We start from the raw sequence: 25,748 nt of genomic DNA on the forward strand, positions 1-25,748 counted from the left end.
TTTGTGTCTCTCTCCTGCTCCAGACTGTAAATTCTTGGAGCTAGGATTTGTTTTATTTACCCTTCCATTCTGGGCACCAGAAACATCACTTGGCACATGGTAGGCCCTCTGTAAACATTTGTCGAATACATAAATTAGTACTAAAGGCCAGCCACTTTCTAGAAACTGTGACATGCACTAAAGAAAGGGCCTATGAACCCTCTAAAGTAGTATGTAACATTTTGTGGGGACGTGCGCTATTTTCACAGAGATGGTTGGCTGATTTTGTAAGGCTCTCAGAGGAGGTCCTGGCCCCAAAGAAGGGGTCTTGATTGTGCAGGCAGGGACACAAGCTTAAATTCAGTCTCAGAGGCCCACTGGGAGCCACAGGCATGTTTAGCTTGGAGGAGGGGAAGGAAGCCAGGGCCACTGTTCGTAAATCTCTGTGGGCAGCAAAGGAGCTAGGGAAAATGACAGAGCTTTCACACCAACAAGAGAAGGGCCTCCTAACAATCCAAGGTGATCAAGGCCATAGGCTGGCTGGTGAGGTGGTGGGGTCCTTGTCACTGGAGTTATGCAAGCTGATGTGTATGCCCCTCTGTCAGAAATTGTTCTGGGATGAGCAGGCCAAGGAAACACACTGTTTTGGGTTGTCGGAGTGGTAGATGGCCTGGGTCAGAGGGGACAGTCTCTAAATTAATGTAGCTGTGGTTCCTTCCAGCTTCCCACAGATTGGAGTGCAATTGACATGCCCCTGACTGTCCCCAGACTGAGGCCACTTGGGTTCCATCCCCATATTTCAAGAAAAAGGAGCAAATCTAGACCTATTCTCTTCCTGCTTGTTGGTTTCCACTTTGCCTGCTTCCATGACCTGGAGAGGGGCTGCCTAGGTCTGAAATGCAGGGACAGGCCTGAGTCCCCTCTTCTGGCCACTGCCCTTTTATAGCAATGAGATTGGCTTGCACAGGCTGCTGGCCAGGCCCGCTGGACTGCTGGAGATGCGCAATCCCCCACGGGCCAGACTGTCTTCCTCCCGGGCTCCCTCTAGCTCCCTCAGGGAGGGAGCTCTTTCTTTCAGGATCACAGCAACCCCTTTCACCTCCTTTGTCTGGATCGTTGGACCACATCCTGTAGCAATATCGGGGTGCCCTTGCTGCTGTCTGCTTTGAGAGAGGCAGCTCTCAGGGAGCCTGGGGAAATTTTCCCCTTGAAGCAGGAAATAGAATCTCGCTACTGAGCCAAGGGTGCCAGTTCCCTCAGAGCACACCAGAAAGCAGGAGATGGTATCTCCAGCATACTGAGATCTGTAGCAGGGTCAGTCCTGCTGGATGAAGTCTCCCAGGGCTTCTTCCCAGCCCAAGGCAACTGGGAATCTTCCAGGAGCTGGAGAACCAGATTGGACACTTCTCTTTTCAAGCTTGTGTGAGAGATTGTTGGCCTGGGTGCGGGGCTGGTGCTTGCTTTCTAATGTAGCTGCTTAGCAGTCATGGGGCCCTGGACACGTGTCTAATACTTTGTTCTCTATCTGAATCTCACGAATGAGATAATACGTACAAAATAAATTCACAGTGCCAGCCACAGAGTAAGGGATCAATAAATCATAGGTGTTATTGTTATTATTAGAATTTGAATTAGTATTGTTTAAACCTCACTGGGTTTCTGTAAAAATACGATGACAAGATGTATCTCAAAACAAGGATCAAGGACTTCCCTGGTGGCTCAGTGGTTAAGAGTCCGCCTGCCGATACAAGGGACACGGGCTCGAGCCCTGGTCCGGGAAGATCCCACATGCTGTGGAGCAGCTAGGCCCTCGCACCACAACTGCTGAAGCCCGCGCACCTGGAGACCGTGCTCTGCAGCAAGAGAGGCCCGCACACCACAGCAAGGAGTGGCCCCCGCTCGCTGCAACTGGAGAGAGCCCGTGCACAGCAACGAAGACCCAACGCAACTAAAAATAAATAAATAAATAAATTAATTAATTTAAAAAAAACAAGGATCAAATGAAGTCATGGGATGAAAAGTGCATTTTGAGATGCAAAATCCTATGCAAATGTGTTAGATAATGGTCACTGATAACAACCCCCCCTTACCCCTGACAAGTCCTTCAAGATAGCCTGTCCTTCCAGGCTAGGCCACAAGAGGGCACCGCCTCCTTCCTGCCTGCGTCACGCCGCCTCCTTGGACACTCCCCCAGGACGCACCTGGTGCAGGACGCCATGTCAGTAAAAGGCGGTGCAGACCGTCACTGCTGGGAGAGCCTGGGCTTCGACCTGGGGATCTGTAACCAGAGTTGTCAGGGGTTGCCAATTCCTTCTGCCCACAGGACAGAGGCCCACGGCATGCCTGGCATGTAAGGATGTATTTGAAAGTGTTACTACGTTACAGCTGTGTTCAGAAATGGTCTCAACACTGAAATTCTGGAAGAGGAGCGCAGGATCTCACACCTACGTGTGTGTGAGCGAATCATCCTCACGAGGAAGAGTTCTCTGGTTGTCTCGTTCACTGCCGTGTCCCCAGCATCAGGTGCACACGGGCACCCAGTAAAGGCTGGCAGAGGTAAATAAAGAGGACGCCCCCTTTGCTGGACATTTGCTGTTATTCCTGTGCACCCCTCCACTCCTGGGAATCTCAAACCACAGTGTAGAACCCACCTGTGGGAGTCCGCAGTAATTCCCCAGGGGTGTGAGGGAGAGTTCTAGAAGGACCTCAGTAGGGCAAGGCCCGTGAGTTTCGAGGAGGCCCCAGTGTCTGGCCGGGAACTGTTCTAAAGCTGAACAAGAACGGGGTGTGTCATTGGGGCGTGGGGTGCAGTGGACGGCAGGGTGCTGGCCAGAGGAGCTCGCCCTCTGTCCTGCCTCTTCCACTCGTCCCTGTGGCTCCTAAGCTGTCTCGGGCCCTTGTGGGACCTTGGGCTCCTCAGCAGTGCAGGGCAGGTGCGCAGGCCTTGTTTGGGGGCGCAGAGGAGAGGTGTGGGGAGGCCTTGGGCTCTGGGAACCGTCATGTCAAAGGTTGTTTGTCAGGATGTTGATTTTTTTCCCCCTCAGAATGTAGCAGAGTTTGGAGGATTGTGCCGAAGGTAGACTAATTGTGTTTAAAATGTCCTCATGTGTTGGGCATGATGCCTATGGTACAGCTAATGTCGAGTTCACTCTGAACCCTGACGCCTGTGTGAAGTGTGATTTCAGACTCTGTCCTGCCTCCTCGACCTGGTCAGTCACACCTTTAGGACTGAAGGGGAGAGGCTGCCGCGTGGCCAGGCCCTGAGCGCTCCTCAGCATGTGCCTTGGTCCCGCCCTAGTGGACCTCACCTCGTGGGACTCTCTCCCTCCCCACCCTCTACAGCAGGTGTTCCCAGACACGGCCTGGCATCTTCCTTGGGCTTCTGACTGTCCTGATGTGGGTCCTGGTTGCTATCTAGCCGGCTTCTGGAAGTGTCTGGCAGTGTGAAGGCACCTGAGGGTTGCCTCAACTGAGGCTGTATTATGGGCTGAATTGTGTCCCCCCCTAAATTCATGATGAAGTCTTAACCCCCAGTACCTCAGACTGTGACTGTATTTGGAGGTAGGGTCTTTAAAGAGACAATTAATGTTAAACGAGGTCATATGCGTGGGCCTTAATCCAATAGGACTTGTGTCCTTATAAGAAGAGATTAAGACACTGACATGTACAGAGTGAAGACACAGGGAGAACACAGCCATCTACAAGACAAAGAGAATGGCCTCAGAAGAAACCAACCCTGCTGACACCTTGATCTTAGACCTCCAGCCTCTAGAACTATGATAAAATAACATTCTATTGTTAAGCCACTCAGTCTGTGGTACTTTGTTACAGCTGCCCTAGTAAACTAATACAGGCTTATGTTCTCTCCCTGCTGTCACTTCCTTCCCCCTCCCCTCATGTTCCCAGGAAGACACAGGACACAAGCCAAGGGTCCAGCACTTTATTATAGTCACAGAGCACAGGAGGGACTGCTTGGGTCTCACTGAAGGCTTGTTTTACCTTCTCCCCCGGGGGAAGCCACGGGAGATAGCCCCACCTGCCAGGCCAGGCCAAAAGGGAGAGAGGGGGCAAGGGCAGGTGATAAGCATAAACACAGACTTGATTTGACTCAGCTTCACAACTTGTTAGCTGTGTGATCTTAGGCAAGTGTCTTAACCTCTCTGTGCCTTGGCTGCCTTGTCTGTGAAACAGAGTAAGTGATACAACCTACCTCACTGGGTTGTTGTGAGGATTGAATGAGAGTGCCTGTGAAAGTGTTTAGCACAGGGCCCAGTAAGTTGTAAATATTCGTGAGTGGAAGCTATTATTATCATTAGGAGCAAATCAGATTTCTTCATGGTCAGTCCAGCTCCAATATCTGAGCATAAGGGGGAGGGAGATCTCATACTTTATGTCTTCAATGTGGCCTCTTAGAGAGACAGCCTGAGACGTGTGGGAGCCACCTGGTCCCTGGGAGCACGGCAAGCAGACCCCAAAGCGAGGCTCCTGGGGTCACGACACCTCCTGTCTCTACCAACTCCATGAAAAGCACTAGGAAGAGTTTGTGAAAAGTTCTAGTGTTGCACCTGGACCACTTCAGGTCTCTGGGATTCAGTCAGCTAGCATTTACTCTGTCTATTCAGATTGTCTTCCTTTTATTTTTTATTTTTGCAGTTTTTACTTTTGGCTGAGGAATTGCCACAAGCCACTGAACTTGGAATCAATCCTGGCTCTGCCTTATGCTATGTGAGTGACCGTGGGCTGGTCACTTGACCTCTCTGAACCTCTCCATGCCACTGACCTTCAGGAGCTTTGAGACGAAGGTGATGCGAGTTAAAGTAAACCGTAAGTGATGGTCATTGGTAATGTGATGATGGATGGGGCTTACGTGGTCAGTGACTCAAAAGTGACTGGAGCAAAATGAATCTCAGTGTGTGTGTGTGTGTGTGTGTGTGTGTGTGTATGTGTGTGTGTGGAGAGGCAAGCCTCAGGGTTCCTGAAGCAGGTTGAGGGAGGCGTCACCACAAGAGGGCACTCTGAGCTTTTTTGTCTTCTCTACCTTAATGAAAAATTTAAAAATTTTTCTGTGGCTGCATTACAAATCGAACTAAAACTTTATGTTTTTTTTTTTTTAGTTTAGCTAACTGATTTAGCAAACTTTTAAAATAAATTCATGTACATTTATTCATTTATCAATAATGCTGATTCGATAGTGTGCCCCTATTGCTTGGCATGCAGGGAAGTGGGATGGGGGTGGGGTGGAGGCAGAAAGAAACACATGCTTTATGGTGTCCTGGTTCAACCACCGCTCAGCTGAGTGCCTGGACAAATTTCCCAAGAGCAGGACAGTGGTGAAGTTCCCATTCCGGCCTCACAGGATGTTACGAAATGGACAAAATGAAAAGAAAAGCAACTTAAAGGTCAAGAACACAGTTCTCAAGCCCTCTTACCTCTAGTGCATGGCCTTCCGCTTGACCTTATGCCGTGCTTGAGCCCAAGCCCTGCAGGGGCAACTCTGGGTGGGAAGGAGGCGCATCCAGCTGTTAAACCATGACCTCAAGAACAGTATTTCCAGGAATCCCCATCTTAGCATCTAAGGGATTCCTGGGAAAACTGGACCGTGAGGACAAGGTGAGAGAGTGGCCTTCAGCACCAAGGCTCTGGCATGTCCCTAAGGACCAGCTGGAGTTTTCTTCTGCATCCAGCCCCATCTGCAGAAGCCAGGGCGGCTGCTGTGTCTCGCGGGATGTGGATGATTGCTCCGGGGGGAGAGTAGTGACTGGAACTTCAATTGCCCTGGAAAGTACCTTCCCTGTAGTCAAAGGCCATGTTGTCAACCAGAAACCGTCTGGTAACACCCCACTCCCCCCTTCGACTGCCATGGGTCATGTGTATTCCTTAGTCTCCAGCCAGAGGGAGGGTTTTACTCTAAACCAACTGGGCAGATCCGGTTCCCAGTCTCTGTTTGGCAACTTCTTTGTTGGTGACCCCAGCAAATCACTTAACCTCAGCCTTCCCCAGCTGTAAAATGGGATGGTATAGGACCTACTGGATAAGGTGAGATAAATACAACTATGGTGGCCGGGGGCGGGGAGGAGAAGAGGAAGGAAATCTACAGGATTAATGGAAAATGCCTTGGTCTGTCTTTGCTAAAAGTGACCCAAGATGTAAGGACAAGACCACATGCAGTGGGTAAGAACATGGATCTGAAGGCAGACAGATTAGGTTACAAGCCCAGCTCAACATAATCAGTGTGTGGCCTTGGGCCAGTTGCTTAACTGAGCCTCGGTTTTCTTATCTGGAAAATGGGTCAATAACATTTACCTCCCAAGCTTGTTGGGAGGTTAAATAAAATTGTGCTTAGCCCAGTGATTTTCCTCTGCTGTTTCTTGCTTGTCTGAAGCCCCTGAGAGGGGTCAGATATTTGGGAGATGCCTGGACTAACTTAGGCAACACCTCAAAGAGTGAAGAGCCTGACTCAAAGCCCAGGACTTTTGTCTTTAAGGCTGAAAGGGTTTTTAGGAATTGTCCAATTCACAAATGATGAAGGGTTTCAGCTTTGAATCATTAACAGTAGCTCTCCAGAACTTAGTGCTGAGAAGGATTCTGAAGCTGTACCTGAATGCTTCAAGAAAGGATGCCTTAGGGTTGGGGGAAGGGATAGATAGGGAGTTTGGGATTGACATGTATACACTTCTGTATTTAAAATGGATAACCAACAAAGACCTACTGTATAACACAGGGAACTCTGCTCAATATTATGTAACAACCTAAATGGGAAAAGAATGTGAAAAAGAATAGATACATGTATGTGTATAACTGAATCACTTTGCTGTACGCCTGAAACTATCACAACATTATTAATCAACTATACTCCAATATAAGATAAAAAGTTTAAAAAAATTACAAAAGAAAAGAAAAAAGAAAGGATGGCTCGACTGATTAGCAGTGTCTGTCATGGGCTCAGAAAGCGAAAGCAGAGTCAGGGTGCTGGGTAATGGCCACCACTGAATGCTCCAACACCTCATTTTACAGATGGACAAACTGGGGTGCACAGAAGATTCAGGCCTTGCCCAGAATCATGAAGCAGGTAGTGGCACAGGTAGGACTTGAGTCCAGCAACTTCCTCAGCTGACCATATGGAGAGTGGAAACATTCCCGTCCTTCCTGGTGCCCGCAAGCACCACTACCACTTACCGCTTCCAGGCAACGGCCGCAGAACAACTTCTCCCTTCCCGAGCTACAGTGCTTCATCTCAGACTCCCAACTGACCAGAGATGCAGCACTGCACCTCAGGCTGGGAGACAGGGTGCCACGCTGCTCTGCACCAGGGGCTGATGGCAGGGAGTCCACCCTAGACAGGAGAAGGGGCATTAGAGGGGCCTCAGCTCCACCATCCAGCTATTGCCCCAGAGGCTGCTGTAACTACCACAGGTGTGTTTCCCGTCCTCAGCCTGGCATTTGAGCCCTCTGGGACCAAGCCTCGACCTTCCTTTTCTTTTCTTTTTAAACAGTTTTATTGAAATATAATTCACCTATTTAAATTGCACAATGAAGTGGTTTTTAATACATTCACAAAGTGGTGCGACCATTGCCACAATCAATTTCAGAACGTTTCATCATTCCAAAAGAACCCTCTTACCATTTAGCCCCTCCTACCCACCTCCCATCACCCCTAGCCCCCGGGCAGGTCTGTCTCTACAGAGCTGCTAATCTAGGCATTTCAATAAATGGAGCCATCCAATATAATGTTTTACCTTTTGACCCCATACCCCACATTTATGCTTGGTGCATCCCAGCCAAATGGCACATTCATGGTACTTTATATTTTATACCATCAAACATTTGTCTTAGCTTCCTACCTGGCCTCCTTGCTTCTACTCCCACCAACTTCCCAACCATCCATCCCAGCCATCCTCCTAGAGAGATTTCTCAAAATGCAAATATGCCCATATCTCTCTGAGGCTTAAAATGCTGAAAGCTCTCCTACTGCCCTCTGTCTAAATTCTGAAACCCTCACAAAAGGCTACAAGGCCTGACCCCTCTGGCCCAGCTGGCCACTTCCTCTTGGGCCTCTGCCCCCCTTTTTCCATTCCTCCAAGGAGCCCTGTGCCTACCACCTCGGGGCCCCCAGCTACCATGCTGCTCCCTCTTGCTCCCCTGCCCGTCTCCTCCTGGTGGAAGAGGAGACCAAATGTCTACTTCTTCTGGGAAGCCCTCTCTGACTTTCTCAGACATCAGGACACCCTGGTCCACGTCCTCACACATCCTGTGCCCTCTTTCTGCCCTCTTTCTCTTTCTAATCCTTTACCATACTTGTGATGGTAGATGCCTAATATGCGTTGTCCGAGTGGCTGAATCGTATTCTTCAACCTCATTCTCTCCAGCGTCAGAGCTCTTTGCATCCGGGTCTGACTGGGTTAGATCTCCAGTTCCCTGAGGACGGCACCCGCATTTGTTAATGGTGAGGATCCCTGAGCCTTGTGGAGGCCTTTGTACATGATGATGGGTCCCAGGGAGTGCCACTTAGTGGATGATTGAATGACCATGTAGATAATTCATTTTCCTCTCAAGACCTGGCTTGGGTGGGAACCTCTGAGTGAGCAGGCTGAGCCTCGCCTCTATTTCTTCTGCCCCACCAAGATCTCAGGGCACCCCCAGAGGACCCTCCTGCATTGCTGATGCCCGCTGTGGTGGCCTTGGTGCCGGATGACATATACTTTCAGGGATGTCTGAAGGGTGAAGGGGAACCAGCAGCCTTTTCTCGGGGGTGGGAGAGAGCAGGAAAACACACACACCTCCTTCGAATAATACAGTCTCATATGCCTCTGGCAGAAGTCTGAAAGCAGGCCCCGATCTGCAGAGTGTTTTCCTCTGGTCTGCCACTTGGGGCAAGTCAGACCTGATGGCCTGCTGAGTGGGACAGCCCCTTCCTCAGGTATTCCCACCCAAAGAACTGCCTCCATCTAATATGGAATTCTCATGGAGGAACTCTTTCCAAACTGCGTTTGGCTGGGGAGTGATTCCAACATCAGGATCCAGCTTGGGGGTCCTGAACAGCCCACAGCCTGTCTACTCCACTCTCAGACGGCTCCCACTAGCTCTTGGAGAGGAAACGCTCGCCCTGGCCAACGTGGAGATTTCAGTAAGAAGCCAGGGAGGGTCGTCCCGAAAAAGTGATCATTTGCTGCTGCGAAGCAAGCTGATAAGGCCAGCCCCCTGCATTCCTTGGTGCCGGACTGTTTCCAAAGCTCTTTCACCTGACCACCTTTGGCTTCCGAACGCAGCACAGAGAGCGGGCGGTTTTGTGGAGTACATGGCCTGAGCACTAACTTTGTTTCTTGTTTTTTTTAATAAGTTTATTTATTTTATTTTTATTTATTTTTGGCTGCGTTGGGTCTTCACTGCTGTGTGCGGGCTTTCTCTAGTTGCGGCGAGCGGGGGCTACTCTTCGTTGCGGTGCGCGGGCCTCTCATTGCGGTGGCTTCTCTTGTTGCGGAGCACGGGCTCTAGGCGTGCAGGCTTCAGTAGCTGTGGCACGCGGGCTCAGTAGTTGTGGCTCACGGGCTCTAGAGTGCAGGCTCAGTAGTTGTGACGCACAGCCTTAGTTGCTCCGCGGCACGTGGGATCTTCCCGGACCAGGGCTCGAACCCGTGTCCCCTGCGTTGGCAGGCGGATTCTTAACCACTGCGCCACCAGGGAAGCCCCTGAGCACTAACTTTGGAAGACACAGTGACTCAGGCTATGCCCTGTGTTTGCGTCCAGTCCTTCTGTTTCCCAGGGGGAGAGAGCCTCAGTTTGGTGCTATCCTGTCTCTGACACTTTTCTGGCTCCTGTTTATCTCCCTCAGGCCCAGGGCCTTGCAAGCTATGTACCAGAGGAAAGAGTAAGAACGCTGTTGCCTTTTTACTGTCTCTATTCTTACCTTTATTATCTCCTAATTATGGACAGTATTTTAGTTTCCCATTTATATTCAGGTATTAAAAATGACTCAGCTTAAATTTTAAAATATTTTCATCGTTGGCAGATATGGCAAAAATTAAAGAGGGGGCATCTGAGTGCCTGCCGTTTGAAAAGCCGCCCCATCACATTTAATCTGCAGAACAGCCATACGGTGGTCAGGGGACCCTTATCACCACCACACGGAGGGCCAGGAAGGGGAGGAGACGGTTCCCGGGTCACAGACTGGCTTGAACCAGGGGAATTGGCGGCTATTTCCAGCACACCCCATTGGGCTCAGAATATTGCCACAAAGATAGCAGCTCTCCTGGGTGTAGAAACAGGAAGTGGATGGGAGGCAGTCCCACGCTCCTGTGGGAAACTCTGACACAGGGACAGAGGTTGAGACCTTTGACCAGGGGAAGGTATTTGCCTCTATATCCTCTACGGCTATAGGCTGTCTAGTTCTGTTCCTTTGTCTCTAGAAAAATCAGAGTGATGCTGATGGTAATAAGAACGGTCATTTCTTGAGTGTTTTAATTGTGCTAATCCCCGTGCATCCCCAAGGCTCCATGGGAAGGGGATTTTCCAAGGGCATGGAGCTAGGAGCCCAGCTGGGATTCCTATCAGAACAGCTGCCTCAGGACCGTAATTTTTAACCTCCATGCCCCATGTCTCATCCCCTGACCAATTTACCAATCCATCAGGGTTGGGGACAGGGTCTAACCATTTCACCTGTCCGTTCAGCAAACCAAATGCATCTTCTACGTGCCGAGGGGAGACAGGCCTGAATCTGATGTGGTCCTTACCCTGGAGGAGCTCAGTCAGTGGAAGGAAATTGCCCTTGGCAAGTTGAATAGGGGACAGACCCAAGTGGCATAGGAGAGAGCCCAGAAAAGACTGCTGAGGGCTTAGGTTCCTCCTCCCTGGGGGAACTGGGAGGGCTTCCTGGAGGAGGAGGTTGTGCAGCCGGGCTGGGAGGAGGGCAGAGGTGTGGGAAAGGTGTCCTTCTGCTGGCTCTCTGGCCCCAGGAACTCTTCCCTTGAGTCTTGCATACTTGGTGGGAGGCAGACAGAGCTGGCTCTGACCCCTTTTCTCCTTCAGATGATGTCTCACTGAGAAGGGGGTCCATAGCTCTCCTGTTCCACTTACCCCACGAGAGGCTCCTTCTTGCTCTGGGTCCCCAGTCAGGAGATGGGTCCCACTTGGGAGACCCAAGTGGTGTGATCCCTTCTCACAAGCGCTTCTCTCTGTCGCCCTGTTTCCCCTTCTGTCAAAGGAGGCAGTTGAGCAGGTGGCCTCACAATCTTACCTGGCAGAATCTTACCTGGTGCTGCCTGTCCACAGCCAGGGGTGCTGCTCCTGGATGATGGGCTGGTTTTTCCTCCCTGTTCCCCACTGTCTTCAGGAAATGTCGCTTGGCCTGAGGGGGAACCTCTGTCTTCTGTCTGGAAGCTCTCGGGAGGCTGGGAAGGAGAAAATAAACAGTGGCTGTCTGGATTTTCTCGCCAGGCCTGAGCCAGGAGACCTTCCTGGCTCCTTCCCTTATATGGCCAGGCCGCTCTGGGCTGGGAGTCTGCCACTGCGTTTCCCCACCATCCACTGTCACTGAGGGCTGGGGGCCACCGCTGGTCACCTGGGACTCTGGTGCTGCAGAGGCTTGGGCAGGGCTGAAGGTGGAGGGCGGGACCCAGGACATGTCCCTGTGGTTGCCTGCACAAACTGGCCAACTGTCATGGCCTCTGGGCTGCTTGGGGTTAAGCAGGTGGGGAGGATTTCTGTTGGGATAAGGGGGTAGGGGGATAGGGGAAAGGGATCCATCTGGTCTTGACTTAACCCCCAACTCACAAGTGACCCTGGCCAAGCCCTTTCCCTCTCCAGGCCCCTGTTTCTCCCTGTGTCAATTAAGGGTAGGGAAAACACAAATTAATCCTCACAGTCAGCCCCATGAGGTGGGAGCTTTTGTATTCCCATTTTACAGATGGGAAAACAGGCTTCAAGAGGCTAATTGGACCACAGCTATCCAGCTAAAAAGGGAGCAAGGCAGGATTTGAACTTGGAGCTGTCTGACTTCAGGGTCTGTGTTCTGAATGGGCTGATTGCTAAGGCTCCTCTTGGTAATAATATTCAATAACTCACATATACCATATGGAAAAGGGATTCTGCTGGAGGTGCTCCCCTGGAAGGCCAGGGGGCCCCAGTGCCCAATGACCCAGCCCAAAGGTGACTGTTCTGTTAAGCAATGAGGGCAGATGCTGTAAGTCATTCCGTTCGGTGTCCCCAGAACCCCACATAGAGCCTGGTGCAGACTCAGGGCTCAGGAAAGGGGAGCTGTGGGATCACTGAATGAATGAACCTCACTAGTCACCTCTGTACTATGGGCACAATCTCCTAACTCCCGGCACATTCGGAGGATTAAACAAAACAATGGATGAGAAAGCACAGAGATGGCACCTTTACGATGATGGTGTTGTCTTTCTGTTCACAAATTCCTTCTTCCCTCTAAAGTGCCTACCTGTGTCTCAGCCCCAGGCCGTTGCCTCCTGAGCTGACCAGTTCCCGCTCAGCCCAGCTGTGGGACCGAGTGTTAGGGGGTAGATCTGCTCGGGGCCTGGGCTCTGGGCTCTGGCAGCAGTGACCGTGGGAGAGGCTGCCGGAGGGGAGGGAGGGAGGGAAGGTGGGGCTGGTTTGCTGGGAACAGCTCAGAAGTGAGCCTTGCGTAAGCACGAACATCCTGTGTGCTCTTGAGCTAGCCCTGGAACCTCCCTCAGCCCATCCATCATCATGGCATTCTCTCGGACCCCAGCCCCCTTCCTGGGGCCCAGGGGCGGGGGGAGGGGGCTGAGGAGGGCCTGTCAGCGTGGCCGAGAGACCGCAGCTGGCAGCTCTGCAGGCCTGCTCAGTGTTGGAGCCCGACAGCGCGGGGGGAGGTGGCGCCTGCCGCCCTCCTAATGCAATTTGTTTGGACCCAGTCTCCGAGGCTCATTTGCTAGTGAATGAGGGCCAGGTGTGTGTGCTGTGCCGGGGCGCACGTTTGCACACACGTGTGGGGTGTGCAGAGGTTAACAGGTGTGCTGTGTTATATAAGCCAGCCTGGGCTGCGCTCGCTGTCGTTGGCGTGTCAGCTCCTTGTCCGAGTTCTGCCTCCTCTGCTCACTTCCAAATCTTCCTCCTCTTTTTCCATCCTCTGGAGATCTGGTGCCAGAATCCCCCTCTGCCCTTGACTGTCTGTATGACTCTGAGTGGAGCTCCTTCACTTCCCTGGGCCTCAGTTTCTCCACCTGTCTTATGGAGCTGGTCCCTCACCCTGCCTGCTCCACGAACAGCTGGTAAGTGTGGGAAGAATATGATGGACGGTAAAAACAACTGCTGACGGTTTCTAGAGCTTCACCGTATTCCAAGCACTGTGCGTCCGAGCACACGCCTGACGCTCTCACAGCCCCGAGGGCTGGTTCTGTTATCAGAGGCTGACACAACCCCAGGTCTCCCTGCTTCTAGAATCCGACCCCATTTACTCCTTTCCAGGGAAGATTACCATCATCCTCCACAGCTCCCCCAAGTCCTTTGTTCTCGGTAGCACACAGGCTTTGCGTTGCTGGTTTGTAGGGAGCAGGGCGTGAGGTGGATTCTTGGCTCCTGGTGGGTTTTCCCTTCTTTGGTTCCATTTCTTTTCACCTACGACCCCCCGACGCAACAGCCCTGACTTGCCGGCACCCTGTCAATCAGCAGGGTCTTCCTTTAACCCTTCCCGTTCTGAGGCCTGGTTTCTTGGTCATTCTGAGGGCTGGGATGGGGAGTTTATCGCTGGCGGGGTGGGGAGGGTGGGGTGTCGGTGCCCATGAGTGGAGGTGGGGTGGCACTCACAGGTCTGTGTCCAGGGGCCCTGCCGCCTGCCCTCCTCGGGTCTTCAGGAGGCCCCTGTCTGGGGTGTTTGCTCCTTCAGCGTCAGGGTTGCAGGGGTGGCCCCCCACCAGCCAGTGCCCTTGCCTGAAAGGAACAAGGATACCCCTTATCAGAGGACGCTGGGGTGCTCTTTGGCCAGAGCCCTGGCCTTTGTTGGTCCTGACTGGGCTGCCGGGCTCCGAGGGCTTGAGGATGAGCCTGGGCTGTTGCTGGGTCCTTAGAAACCTCAGACTGAGCCTGCTGAGATTCTCCAGGCCTCAGAGAGTCTGTCCTTCAGTCTCCGGGCCGCCATTATCTCCGCTATGCTTACCTGGCTTTCAGAGAGGGTCTTCTGAGGAGCTCTAAGCTCCAAGAGCAAGAGGGGTCACCTTCCCTTTCTAGCGCATCAAGACCCCATCAGCAAAAGAATGGGTCTGGAAGGAAATTTCCCAGAGGCCCCGCTGACCGTTGGCCCCCACCTCTAGCCTCACACATGGAAGAGGAGCCATTTAGGGGTGGGTGGAAATCCGGGGTTCACACAGTGGCCAAGACTGAAGGGACAGCCCTGGGGCCACCTGTGACCACTTCCAGCTGCACAAGGCTTTCAGCCTGCAAAATGCTCCCTCCCATAACTTAAGGAACACTCAAAACCACTGCCAGAGATAGGAATGACTTCCTTGCTTACTGAGGTTCAAAGAGGCTCTGCAACGTACCCAGGTCAACCCCTGCTGAGTATCAGAGGCCAGCTTGAACCCTGGGCTGCTCACGCTCAACCTAGCTGTCTCCTGAGCTTGGGCAGCAGTCGGCTGGATGACCACAAAACAGAGCTCACGTCGTCACAGACATCACAAAAACCCCTGTTCCCTCTCCTGGCCTTGCTCATTTCCGAGAAATACGAGGGGCTGGGAATAGGCCACATCTGGGAACCAGATGGCACTACCGTGGGAGATGGCTGAGGTCGGGGCCCCATGCAAGCACACCCACCCACACCTACGTCGGTTTTTTCTGGAGGGGCTTCTTTGCCCACAGCTCCCCTTCCTCAGCTCTCTCACCCTTGTGCATGTCCTATAGCTTGTGTTCTCCTTGGGCTCCAGGGCCCTAGGGTTTCCAGCATATGTTTGGGAAGAACTGAGAAGACACTGGCCCTGGAGTCCAGCAGACATGTGTTTGAATCTCCCCCCTTGCACTTTCTAGCTGTGTGATCTTGAGCTGGTGGCTTCACCTCTCTGAACCTTGGCTTGTTTGTGAAGGTCAAATGAGGTAGATGTCAAGTGCAAGCACAGTTGCCGCACATTGTAAGTCCACAATAAGTGGCTGCAGCTTCCATTATGAGCACAGGGCTGGGCCCACAGCGAGGCACAGGCATGGGAGCACGAGAAGCAGGAAGGATGAGGGCAAAGGTCCAAAGAGGCATCTAGAGAAGATGTGGAAGCTGGGGTGGGAGCTGCCGTGTGGGGCCCCTTTCCATGCCCCCTCCGTTGTGCGGCTCCTCTGGGTCTCCATTCCCAGAGCGCCCTCCCACCCCCTTGACAGCCCAGCTGAGTTCACCAGCCTCACACGCTCCCCACTTCCTCCCCAGGGAAGGTCGTTGCTGGGGACTTTTGAGCAAGCCCTGGGAACACAGTCTGAGGCTGACACAAGATGATGCAGGAGGAAGGGAAGAGAGGGAAAGAAAATGGGCCTAGACCCCGGCAGCGACCTACAGTTCCTACAATTCCAAGCCCAGCCTCGAGTAGCTCGGTATCTGGGAGGGTGGGGGGTAGAGACCAGGATCCCCAGGACTCCCCATCACCCTGACCTTCCAGTGTGAACAGACTGGGAGAACAGTGACAGTGGTAACAGCTACCAGCTACCCAGCTTACACTGGGACATGCCGTAATCATAACAATGGCCAACACATGTTACAGCTAACACGCTGGGTGCCTCCTATGTGCTCCACACTTGCTAAGTGCTTTATTTTACACAGGTTTTCTTATTTTATCCTCACAATCACTTGTGAGTTAGGTACCACTCTTATCCCTGTTTTGCAGATGAGGAAACTGAGGCTCTCAGGAGTTACAGCAGTCCCTCAAGGTCACTTAGTTGGTACATGTCGGGATCAGGATTGGCTCTGGGCAGCCCAGCATGCATTTTTCAGGCTCCCCTGTAAGACCAGACTATTTATGGCACCCTTTTTACAGAGCGACAGCCGGAGTCAGCACCTCATGACATTCTGTCAAGTGTGTATTATGGAAAGCGTCCTTATGGAAAGGGAGCTGTGAATAGGGAGAGCATTTTCAGTGTAAGTGGAGGCTGTGTGGGCCCTGGCAATGGGCGTCCCCAGAAACAAGGGACTTCTCACAGCATTTCTCCCTTGTATGCTGTCTGTTTGAAGAAAACATCATGATAAAGGAGTTAGTTTTCCCTTCTGTCCACTTTGCAAAGAACTGAGACCCCCAGGGTTCCAGTTTGCTGGGCTGGGTGATGCTTTCTGGGTAATGCAAATGTTGGTTTCTTCTGGAAGGTGTTGGATGGGAAGAGCAGCAGGTTAGGTACCAGGTCTCCTGTAGGCATGCTGTGTGATTGTAGACAAGTGCCTTCCCCTCTCTGGGCCTCACCATGATGTGATGGAGAGAAGACTGGACTCCACGGTGTCCAGAGTCCTCCTGGGGTCAGATAAAGGGGGATGGTTTGACTCCATCCCATCCCCCTGCATGAAGGAATGCATAGATCTCCATGGAGTGAAAGGCACCGGGCATCAAGGGTTAAGGCTGGAGCTCCCCTGCTGCCTCTCACTCCCCTTGTTCCCATCTCACCCTCACTGCCCAGCCCAAGGCAGGCCCCAGGGACCCGGACCTTGGGATTTTCTGCAGCAGGACATGAAGTCTCAGAGCATTAGTGCTGAAGGCACCCTAGTTGCGTTCCCATTGTTCAGATGAGGAAACTGAGACATGGAGAGGAGAGGCAACAAGCTCAAAGTGATGCAGCCAGTCAGAGGCCCAGCTGGGACTGACCCCTTCCACTCATGGAAGGATCCTAATCGGTCAGATCTTAACAAAGGTCCCTGGGAGGAAGGCGGGAGAGAGAAGGGCCTTTGAGTTCCTCTGGCTTGAAGATGGAATAATCATGACTTCCTTTTCTAAATATCTTTTGGCCCTTCCTAGAACCAGATGGCGGATGTTTGGAATTTATGTTGTAAATAGTGTTTAAGAAAAGAGTGTGTGTGGGGTGGTGCAGATATGTTACTTTTCCAACCACCAAAAACAAGATCTGAGGGAGGGAAGTGGGGGAGGGGAGCTGACTGGGAGGAGATTTGGGGCGAAGGGAGAAGTGAGGGGGGAGAAAGAGGGGAGGAGAGGGAGAGAAAAAAGGAAGGGGGATTGATGGAGTGAGAGTGAGAGCAAGACAGAGACAGAGAGATGAGGAGGGAGGGAAGAGACAGCAATGGGCGAAGAGGGAGGAAGACAGAGGGAAGGTGGGTGAGGGAGATGGGGAGGGGGCTCCCCGGGTGCGGGCTCAGACGGGCTCCATCTTGAGTTCAGGAGCAAACCCTTGAGTTTTCTAAAAATAGCTCAGCCTTTCCCCCAGTGGGGCTGGCAGCAGGGACCGAGAGAGGCACGCTTGCCCTTTTATGGTAAGAAAAATCCAGATCCTCCAGGGGAGCTGGGCTGGAGCCTGTAGTTCTGGATGAAGTCCGGCCCTGGGGTCTGGGGTGGGACAGGGCTGGATGGAGGCTGTGACTTGGTGGGGTTTCCTGGCCTAGGTAGACCCACCCTCTGTGCAGAAAGGGCTGAGGTTGCCACACTGGAAAACCCTGGGGTCCTGGGGTGCAAGGGCTCCTAGAGACATCTGGTCCACTCCATCTCCCTGTTTGATAGAAGAAACTGAGTCCCAGAGAGGGGCAGAGATTGTGGGCTCCCCATGTAGGGGTTTGAAATGTCAAGGTAAGTCAGTCTGTAGGTTCACATGAAGATGGCTTATATGCCCATTGTTCTGGAGGACAGTGTGGCCAGTGTGGTCTGAGTGTCAGGAGACCTAAGGCCCACTCGGCGTTTACATGTGACTTGCTGTGTGACCTTGAGCAATCTGCGGAACGTCTCTGGTCTCAGATCCCTCACTGGAGTGATCATAAGGGCCTTCCCAGCTTTTTGCCTCTCTGGGAATTCCAAGGCTGGAAAGCAAAGTTGGGGCATAGAGGATGCTGCTCCCAGGCAGAGGGGAATCTGCAGGCTGCTGTTTCTTCCTGTGCCTGGTCTACTTCCTGTTCTGAAGCAAAAGCTAAGATGGACTGAGAAAGAGAGAGGAGGAGACTGAGGCAGATTATGGATGAAAGCTCTGACTGTCCAAGCTGGTTGGGTCCAGCCCCTCACTGGGCACACTGAGGCCAGAGAGGACCTCATCTCAGATCATGTTAAGGTCATGTGGTGAGTTGGGGCAGAGCCAGGAAAAGAACCAAGGTCTTCCCCTCCCAGCCTTGGGCTCTTTCCTCTGTAGGAGGCCTCCCATCTGCAGCAGCTGACAACTTTGGGGACCATGTCTGGCCAGGAAAAGCACCTTCCTGGGCAGAGCTGCCAGAACTGAAGATATGCCATCATCCTCTGACTACCTCTTAGAGACAGTTATGTCCTGGCAGGGTACCTGCCTCTTCTCTGTCTCCCTCCCTTGGCTGTAAGGACCATACCACAGTCTCCATCTCTGGCTAGAAGGCAGGGAAGAGGCAAAGAAGGATGCACAGGACTGCCACTCCGGCAGTCTGATCTTGGGCAAGTCTCTCCCCATCATTGGCCTCAGGTCCTGCATCTATAACATGAGGAGGTGGCTTTGATGAGCTTAAAGGTCCCTTTCAGCTCTAACAGGACTTGGTTGTTATGAGCTTCAACACCAGGAGTGTTTATTAAACATCTACCAGGATCACCAGGGTGAACGAGGTGGATTTAGTAGTACTCTGTGGCTTTACAGTCCATTAAGGCCGGGACCTAGTGCCCAAGGTTCTTGGAAGCTCCAATCCTGATATCCACTGTCTATTCTGGGAAACTTGGCTGACTCTCTGACCCCAGCTTGAGCCCAGAGCTAATGTAACTCTAGTCTTGGGTGTCCAGGAATGCCTGCTGGTCTAATCGATGATCATGCCCACCGCCCACCGCCCGCCACCCTGCCCAGGTTTCGTTATCCCCTTGACTTTGCCCTCCCCTCCACCCTCTCCCATGTGGTGTCCACCTCCCCAGGCCCATCTGGGTCCCTTCCCTATCTGCCCAGCACCCCCATCTCTCCACACTGGTCTTCCTGTGATTCTGCCCAATGAGGACACTTGCTTTGGCCTTCCAGCTTCCTGTGACCGCCTCTCCCACCGCTGGGGGAAAGGAGGAACAGGAAAGAAAGGGGGACAAAAATAAAGCATGTTGTTCTAAACTGGAATCTTCCCTGTGACCCTCCTGGAATTTCCATGCAGACTCTGTGGGGCGTGTGAACAGGGTTTCCCGGGACGCTGGCCCCCTCTGCCTCATTCCTGCTGGGTGGAATATTCCCCCAGGGACCTGGTCTCACAACCAGGCTCCAGGTGTCTCTGGTCAGGCCTGGTGCTCCCTGGGAAGGGCAGAATGCAGCAGTGGGGTGGAAGGAAGTGGGAGGGAGGGAGGTCCCTAAAGGCCCCTGTGTGAAATCAGGGCAAAACTGATGTCATGCCTAGCTGGGAATCTGACATCCAGGCAGCCAGGGGGCTCAGCCCTGTGAGATTGTCCCAGGGCAACTAAGCTGTGATGTGAAGTCCCAGGCTGGTGGTGGGAAAGGCCATGAGGCCCAACCTCCTCTAATGCTGAACTTCTCTCTAGAGTGTCCCTGCTAAACTTGCATACCTCTGGCGATGGGAAGCTCACTGCTTCCCAATCACCTAGTCTCTCTTTGGACAGGCTATCGAAGTCTCCTTCCGAATATCCCGCTGACCCTTACCTCTCTGGGGCTGCATGCCCTGTCCTTTTGGGCTACAAAGAACAAGTTCCTGATTCCCAGAAAGCTCTTCAAATCTTAAAGATGATGGCTGCAGCCCTCAGTCTTCCTACCCCTCCTAATCTCACCCCAAGGTCTCCTGTCCCATTATTTGACATCTCAGAGTCAACAATGCCCAAATTCCCAATTCTCTCTCCTGCACTGAGGCTCTTGGCCTGATGGTGTTTTGGCGGAGGGTACAGATCTCCCTCCCAGAGGCAGATGTCAAGGAGCACTTTTTCCATCTTCTGGGGCTTTGGTTTCTGGCGATCAAAGCCATTCCGCGACCAGGCTGTCGCCACTTTGCCAGCCTCAAACCTTACAGGGCTCCTCTACCCGCTCTCGGTTCAAACAGCCAAGTTGGCTTGTTTGCTGTTCTCCTGAAAATGTCTTTCCTCCTCCCTACCTTTGTACACAGAACTCTCCATCTGGAATGCCTTTTCCTCTGTTCTCGGTCTATCCAAAGTGTGCCCCTGCTACTCTGACCACCCCTACCCCAGGTTTTCCTTCCCTGAGAGTCTGGGCATCCACTGTCATACATGGAATAACCAGAGCTGTCCTTCTTCCATCCCAAATCATGGAGCGTCTCGGCCCCTGAAGGGCCCAAAGGGACTGATGAACTTACTTCTGTGTTGGCTATAGAGCCGGGGCTAGAGTCTTAGCCTGTTTCTTTCCCTTTCTCCCCATCTTGTTCAGCTTATCTCGTCAGATGCCTTCAGACTCAGTGGGGTTGTTGGGTCACATGTCTGAGGTCCGGCAGGCTCCAGGCAGACTGACCAGTGGCCTCTGAGCCCAGCAGCCCAGGCAGGGTGGTGTCGTGGCCACTATGGATGGCCTTCCTAGGCGGCAGCCTCCCTCTGAACACTTCACCCCATCCCTATTTCTCTGGAGGAGGAGGAGGGTATGGGGCAGAAGCTAGTGGGAGCTGAGCAGTGTCCCTGTTAAGTTTGCAGGGTCCAGTGTGTTTTCCATCTCCCTTGGTGCATGGCTTGGGTCAGAGGAGGACCTTAGAGGAGGTGACCTATGCTTGTGGCTGGCATGGGCTCTGGGGAATGTGCAAGAGTGAGGCTGCTTCTTCCAGAAATGCACTAGCTGACTACCCCTTCCTCAAATAACTGATGAACTGTGACAGTCAAGGGCAACCCAGGACTGAACAGGCCCGCAGGGGTACTCAGCCCACAGTAAGGTGTGCTCACTGGTGAGAACTGTCTGCATTTTTGCCCCTGAGCAGGCGTGGGGATGGGAGTGTGTGGAGGGGCTCTGTTTATATCTTACCGTAACAACGCCTAATCTAGAAGGAGGCATCATGCTTCAAATGGCCCCCTTCCTAAATGCCAAGAGTTTTCCTATTAGATGGGTAGAACCAGAAGTAGCTTTTTCTCACAGACTCAGGGGGACAGTGCTAGAGTATATGTGCATGGGTTCTGGAGTCAGCCAGACCTGGGTTTGAGCCACAGCTGAGCCTCTTACAAGCTGTGTGACTTTGGGCAAATGACTAAACCTCTCTGAGCCTCTGAGTTCCCAGAGGGATAATGTTATTTACCTCAGAGAGTGCTGGATGGAGGGTTGGCCGCTTGGGAAGACTTGATATATGGCGATTGTTATTTCTGAAGGAACAAGGGCAGCTTATCCCCCTATGTGGAAGGTAGAATTGGGGTCCAGTACGGCACCTCCTCCCCCAAAAGAAACTGCCTTTTGTCATCACATTTTGGCAGTTATTTTTTATTGAGTATTTACTATGTGTCAGTCACTGTTCTAAGGAATTCATGAGTTTTAACTCATTTAATCCAGACAATTCAATAACCTAATGAGGCAGGTACTCTTACCATGCCCAAGGTCACACAGTGATTAGGCAGAACTGGGATTCAAACCCAGGCAGCCTGACTCCCCTCTGGCACCTTTAACAGCCAGCCTGCTGCATCTTAGCCCCACTCTAGGAGTGCTCTGACCCTCCTGTTCCCCTCATCACCTGTGCGCTAGGATTCATGCAGCCCACACTGGAAAGGCCCCTGGCTCCAGAGTCAGCCTCTGTTTTCTCATCCAAACGAAAAGGGGCCTGATGAGTGGGTGATCCATGGGCCACGAGAGTGGGTGACTCATGCTGTGCATTTCTGGTTTGAATTGGAGAAAAGGTTTCTGGTGGTGAAGCACTGTCACCAACAAGCCTCTTTTGCAAGAGGGGAGGGGGCCGGCCTCTGCGGGCTCTCGCCATGTGTGGTGAAGCCCCATGGGGCCAGGGCTGTCTAGACAGGCCTTTAGGAGGTGGCAGACACTGTGGGCTCTTTCCTCCGAATTCCTGCAGACCATCACAGGCAACCTCTGATTGGCCCGTGGCCACTGCATACTGCTGGGCTGGGGGAGGGCCACATAGGCTGTGCCCATCCCCACCCCAGGGCCTGCAGGCTACCCCGCAACTTGGTGCATGTAGGGCAAATTTCTAGATACCCGTGTGGACAGTAGTGTTGCAGCATTTCTGTTTCTTCCTTACGTTCTTAATTATACAAATTCAATAAGAACAGAATAAAATGTGTAACATATATACTTTAAGAATTCAGATAATTTCAAGTGTTGTCAAGGAGGGGAATGCTCACGTACTGCTGGTGGAAGTTGTGACATGGTTTGGCCACTTTGGAAAATAATCTGCTTTCCTGTGAAGTTGACAGGTGTGCACGCCAGAACCTAGCAGTCCCTCTCTAGACATGAACCCCAGAGAAACTCTGGCTCATGTGCCCCAAGAGAGATAGACAAAAAGGGTCATAATAACCATAATTGGAAAAAATCTTTATCACAATTCTTTGCACGACCCCATGGCCCTGAGCCCCAGGGACTGTTTAGTTGGGAAATCACTGTTGAGGCAGGGCTCAGGCATAGCCTGGAGATGAGGACCTCAGAGGCCACCTCCCCTCACTCTCAAGGCTCACACAGGGAATCAGACACAGACCCGAGGGTCAGTGGCGGCACCAGGCCTGGAACTTGTATTCCTCGGGGCTATATGTGTCAGCTCTTCCCTGGAACAAGCCAGCCTGGGAAAGGCTGACTTCGCCCCAAGAGCTGCCATGTGGATCCTAGGGACCAGTGACAAGCAAACTCCTTTCTGTCCTGGGGCAGTGGTGGGGCTCAAGGAAGAACAATAGCCTTGGAACTAGAAGACTCGGGTTCAAGCTCTGGTGTGGTCACCCGCTTAGCCTTGGTCTCCTCTACGAAGTGGAATCCCTCGTCATTGTGCTCAGAGGTGCCCTGGTGGGCAGGCTACAAGCATGCATTTTGCAGACTGGGTTCAAATCCCCTCTGCCACTTCCTAGCCGTGTGACCTTGGGTAAGCTCCAGTGGTTTCTTTCCCTATAAATTAGGGTGATGGAATGATGCTGATTCTTTCCTCAGGGTAATCCTGGGAGGATTAAGTGATAATACAAGAGATTCAGCCCAGTACCTGGCAGGGGGGAAATCCGCAATACAAATTCATGAGGTACTTTGGAAGGTCCCTAGGAGTTATGGGGTGTGGTGTCCAAGGAGCAAGGCAGGAGGCAGGAGACCCCTGGGGACAGAGGAGCTGGGGCGGCCGGCACACATACGGTGCCCAGGTTTAATAGTTCACGAGCTGTGTGACCTTATGCAAGCTACTTAACTTCTCTGTGCCTCAGTTTCCTCATCCGTACAATGGGGATAATAGTTGTACCTACCTCACAGGGTTGTTCTGAAGATTAAGCGAATTAATTTGTGTAAAGGTCTTAGGCCTGGACTGTCATAATCACAGTGTAATTCTCCTATCCGCACCACCTTACAGAGGCCTGGGCTGGGCAGAGACTTGTTCTGTTACAGCTCTGCCATCAGCTCTCCAGGTGACCTAGAGCAGTGTTCTCTTTTTGTGGGTTCAGTTACCTCAGCTGTGTTTGTGAGGGTACCAGGCTGCTTGACAGCCCAGCATTCTCAAAACTCCATGTGCTCGGGATTCCCTGGAGAGCTTGTAATGTAGCTTCCTGGGCCCCACTCTGGATTCCCTGTCAGTTGATGAGTGTGCAGTGCTTCAGACACCGCACTTTGAGACACGTTGCCCACAAAATGCCCTATAAATGCAGGAAAGGAGACGTCATCTAGCCCATTAAGCATCTCAAGCTGACCCCTCTTCTGTGCCCCTTAACCTCTGACCTCTGAACTCACCTGTCCTGCCTCTTTCCAGACCCTGTTCTCTCTTAAGCAACTCAGGGTGCTCCCTGGCCGGGTCTCATTCCCACTTCCCTCTAAACACAGCTAAGGTCATCTTGCCTCACAAGAGGAGTAGGGCCTAATTGTAATGAAGATCAGCCCCGTTTATCCTGCTCTGCTCTTTGGTACCTATGTCCCTCACTTCTTTTTCCCCCTTTTTTTAAAATAATTTTTATTTTTTTTTATTTTTATTTATTATTTATGGCTGTGTTGGGTCTTTGTTTCTGTGCGAGGGCTTTCTCTAGTTGTGGCAAGCGGCGGCCACCCCTCATCGCGGTGCGCGGGCCCCTCACTATTGCGGCCCCTCCTGTTGCGGAGCACAGGCTCCAGACGCGCAGGCTCAGTAATTGCGGCTCACGGGCCCAGCCGCTCTGCGGCATGTGGGATCTTCCCAGCCCAGGGCACGAACCCGTGTCCCCTGCATTGGCAGGCAGATTCTCAACCACTGTGCCACCAGGGAAGCCCAATATGTCCCTCACTTCTTATGACAGCCAAGTGAGGTCGGAACCAAGACCATACCTATTCTATAGAGGAGGAAGCTGAGGCTCAGAGATGGCAAGTGACTTGCCCGGGGTCACTTGTTCTGTAAGTAAAAAAGCCAGAATTGGACCCAGGCAATTGGATTGGGTTCCAGAGTCTGCTTTTGGACTCTTACGGCCTCAGGTCTTGCATAACCAAAAGTGGGGAAGTGAGGGTGCTGGGCAGGCCGGTGCTGGAGGACTGTGTCCATTCTGGGCCCCAGATGTGGCCAGAGCATATGCAGAAGAGCCACGTTGCCTGCACGTCTTCCGGCTGTGACCCAGGCCTCTGCTCTACCCAGCCCTGCCTCCCACGTTCCCCACTGCAAGTCCCCTGCCTTCCTCTGAGTCCCCTGGCCCCACCACTTCACACCCCTGACACTCTCTGCTGTCTTTTCTGTCCCCGTGTCTCCAAGGTCTTGAGCCCCTAGTACACTGAATTTAGAGACCAGCCCCAGCCCCAGCAGAGGCTGCCTTGGGGCCAGGCTCATCCTGAGGTCTCAGGGCTGTGAGCTGACCCTTCCGTTGGCCAAGCCTGCAGTCAACCACTACAGCTCCTTTCTATCACCCGAGGCTCAACCTCCAAAAGCTCCCCCGGCACTGGGTCTGCTTGGCCCCTAAGCCTGTTGTCAAACGGCAGACTCAGCTCAGGGCCTCCTGGGGAAACTTCCCAACATCAGCTGCCCTCTAGGCTCAAACGGGGCTCAGAAGCCACAGCCTGCATGGAGACCACGTTGTCTGATGGCCTCACAGTACAGAGGGGAAACTGCAGCCCAGAGAGGGTAGGGCATCCGCCCAAGGCCACAGGGCCAGGCAGTGAGAGGCAGAACTGAGGCCGGAGCCTGCGCCCCCAGCCCCCAGCCAGCGTGCCCTTTCCACAGCTGCGTCCCAGCCCCGGCCTCCCTGCCTCTCTGCCTGTCTGCTGGAACCTGAGCTGACATCGCTTCTCCAACAGCTTTGCTTCTTGAAACCATTATTTGAAAACAGTTTTCCTTGCCAGGAGCCCCAGGCTCTTACAGCTGAGAAATCAAACCTCATAGACAAGGAATAAGCACTGTCTACAGTGGAGCCAGCAAGATGGGCCCAGACGCGGGTGACGCTCAGACGGCGGGACAGTGACGCTGTCCCCTCCCGCTGCTCCCACCCCCCATTTAACCACAGCCACAAGGAGTCCTCAAAGCCAACAGGACCACAGATCCTGCACATCGGTCAGGGCAGGATGGACGCTTAGAGATCATCCGGTTCAGCCCCTGCACAGATGAGGAAACTGAGGCCCAGAGTGGGTTA

At 52.7% G+C, this 25,748-nt stretch overlaps 1 protein-coding gene and 1 long non-coding RNA gene across 5 annotated transcripts in view; one reads left to right on the forward strand and one right to left on the reverse strand.

Annotated features, from left to right (window-relative positions):
• Positions 1-2,555: 2,555 nt before the first annotated feature.
• The window catches only part of IL17B (interleukin 17B), a 58,111-nt gene continuing 34,918 nt past the window's right edge, over positions 2,556-25,748 (forward strand). For all 3 annotated transcript variants that reach the window (XM_082454277.1, XM_082454279.1, XM_082454278.1), the window contains exon 1: positions 2,556-4,803. The gene's annotated coding sequence lies outside the window, so the exon portion shown is untranslated. The remainder of the gene's footprint in view (positions 4,804-25,748) is intronic.
• The window catches only part of LOC309657210, a 28,254-nt gene continuing 6,410 nt past the window's right edge, over positions 3,905-25,748 (reverse strand). Inside the window, exons 2-3 of one of the 2 annotated variants that reach the window (XR_014261706.1) lie at positions 13,762-13,884; positions 3,905-11,363 (exon numbers count right to left, since the gene is read on the reverse strand). This is a non-coding gene — a long non-coding RNA (uncharacterized lncRNA). The remainder of the gene's footprint in view (positions 11,364-13,761; positions 13,885-25,748) is intronic. The other variant, XR_014261705.1, reaches the window with a different exon arrangement.

The sequence above is a fragment of the Balaenoptera physalus genome (assembly GCF_965194825.1).
Source record: "Balaenoptera physalus genome assembly, chromosome: 3".
Classification (NCBI taxonomy): domain Eukaryota; kingdom Metazoa; phylum Chordata; class Mammalia; order Artiodactyla; family Balaenopteridae; genus Balaenoptera; species Balaenoptera physalus.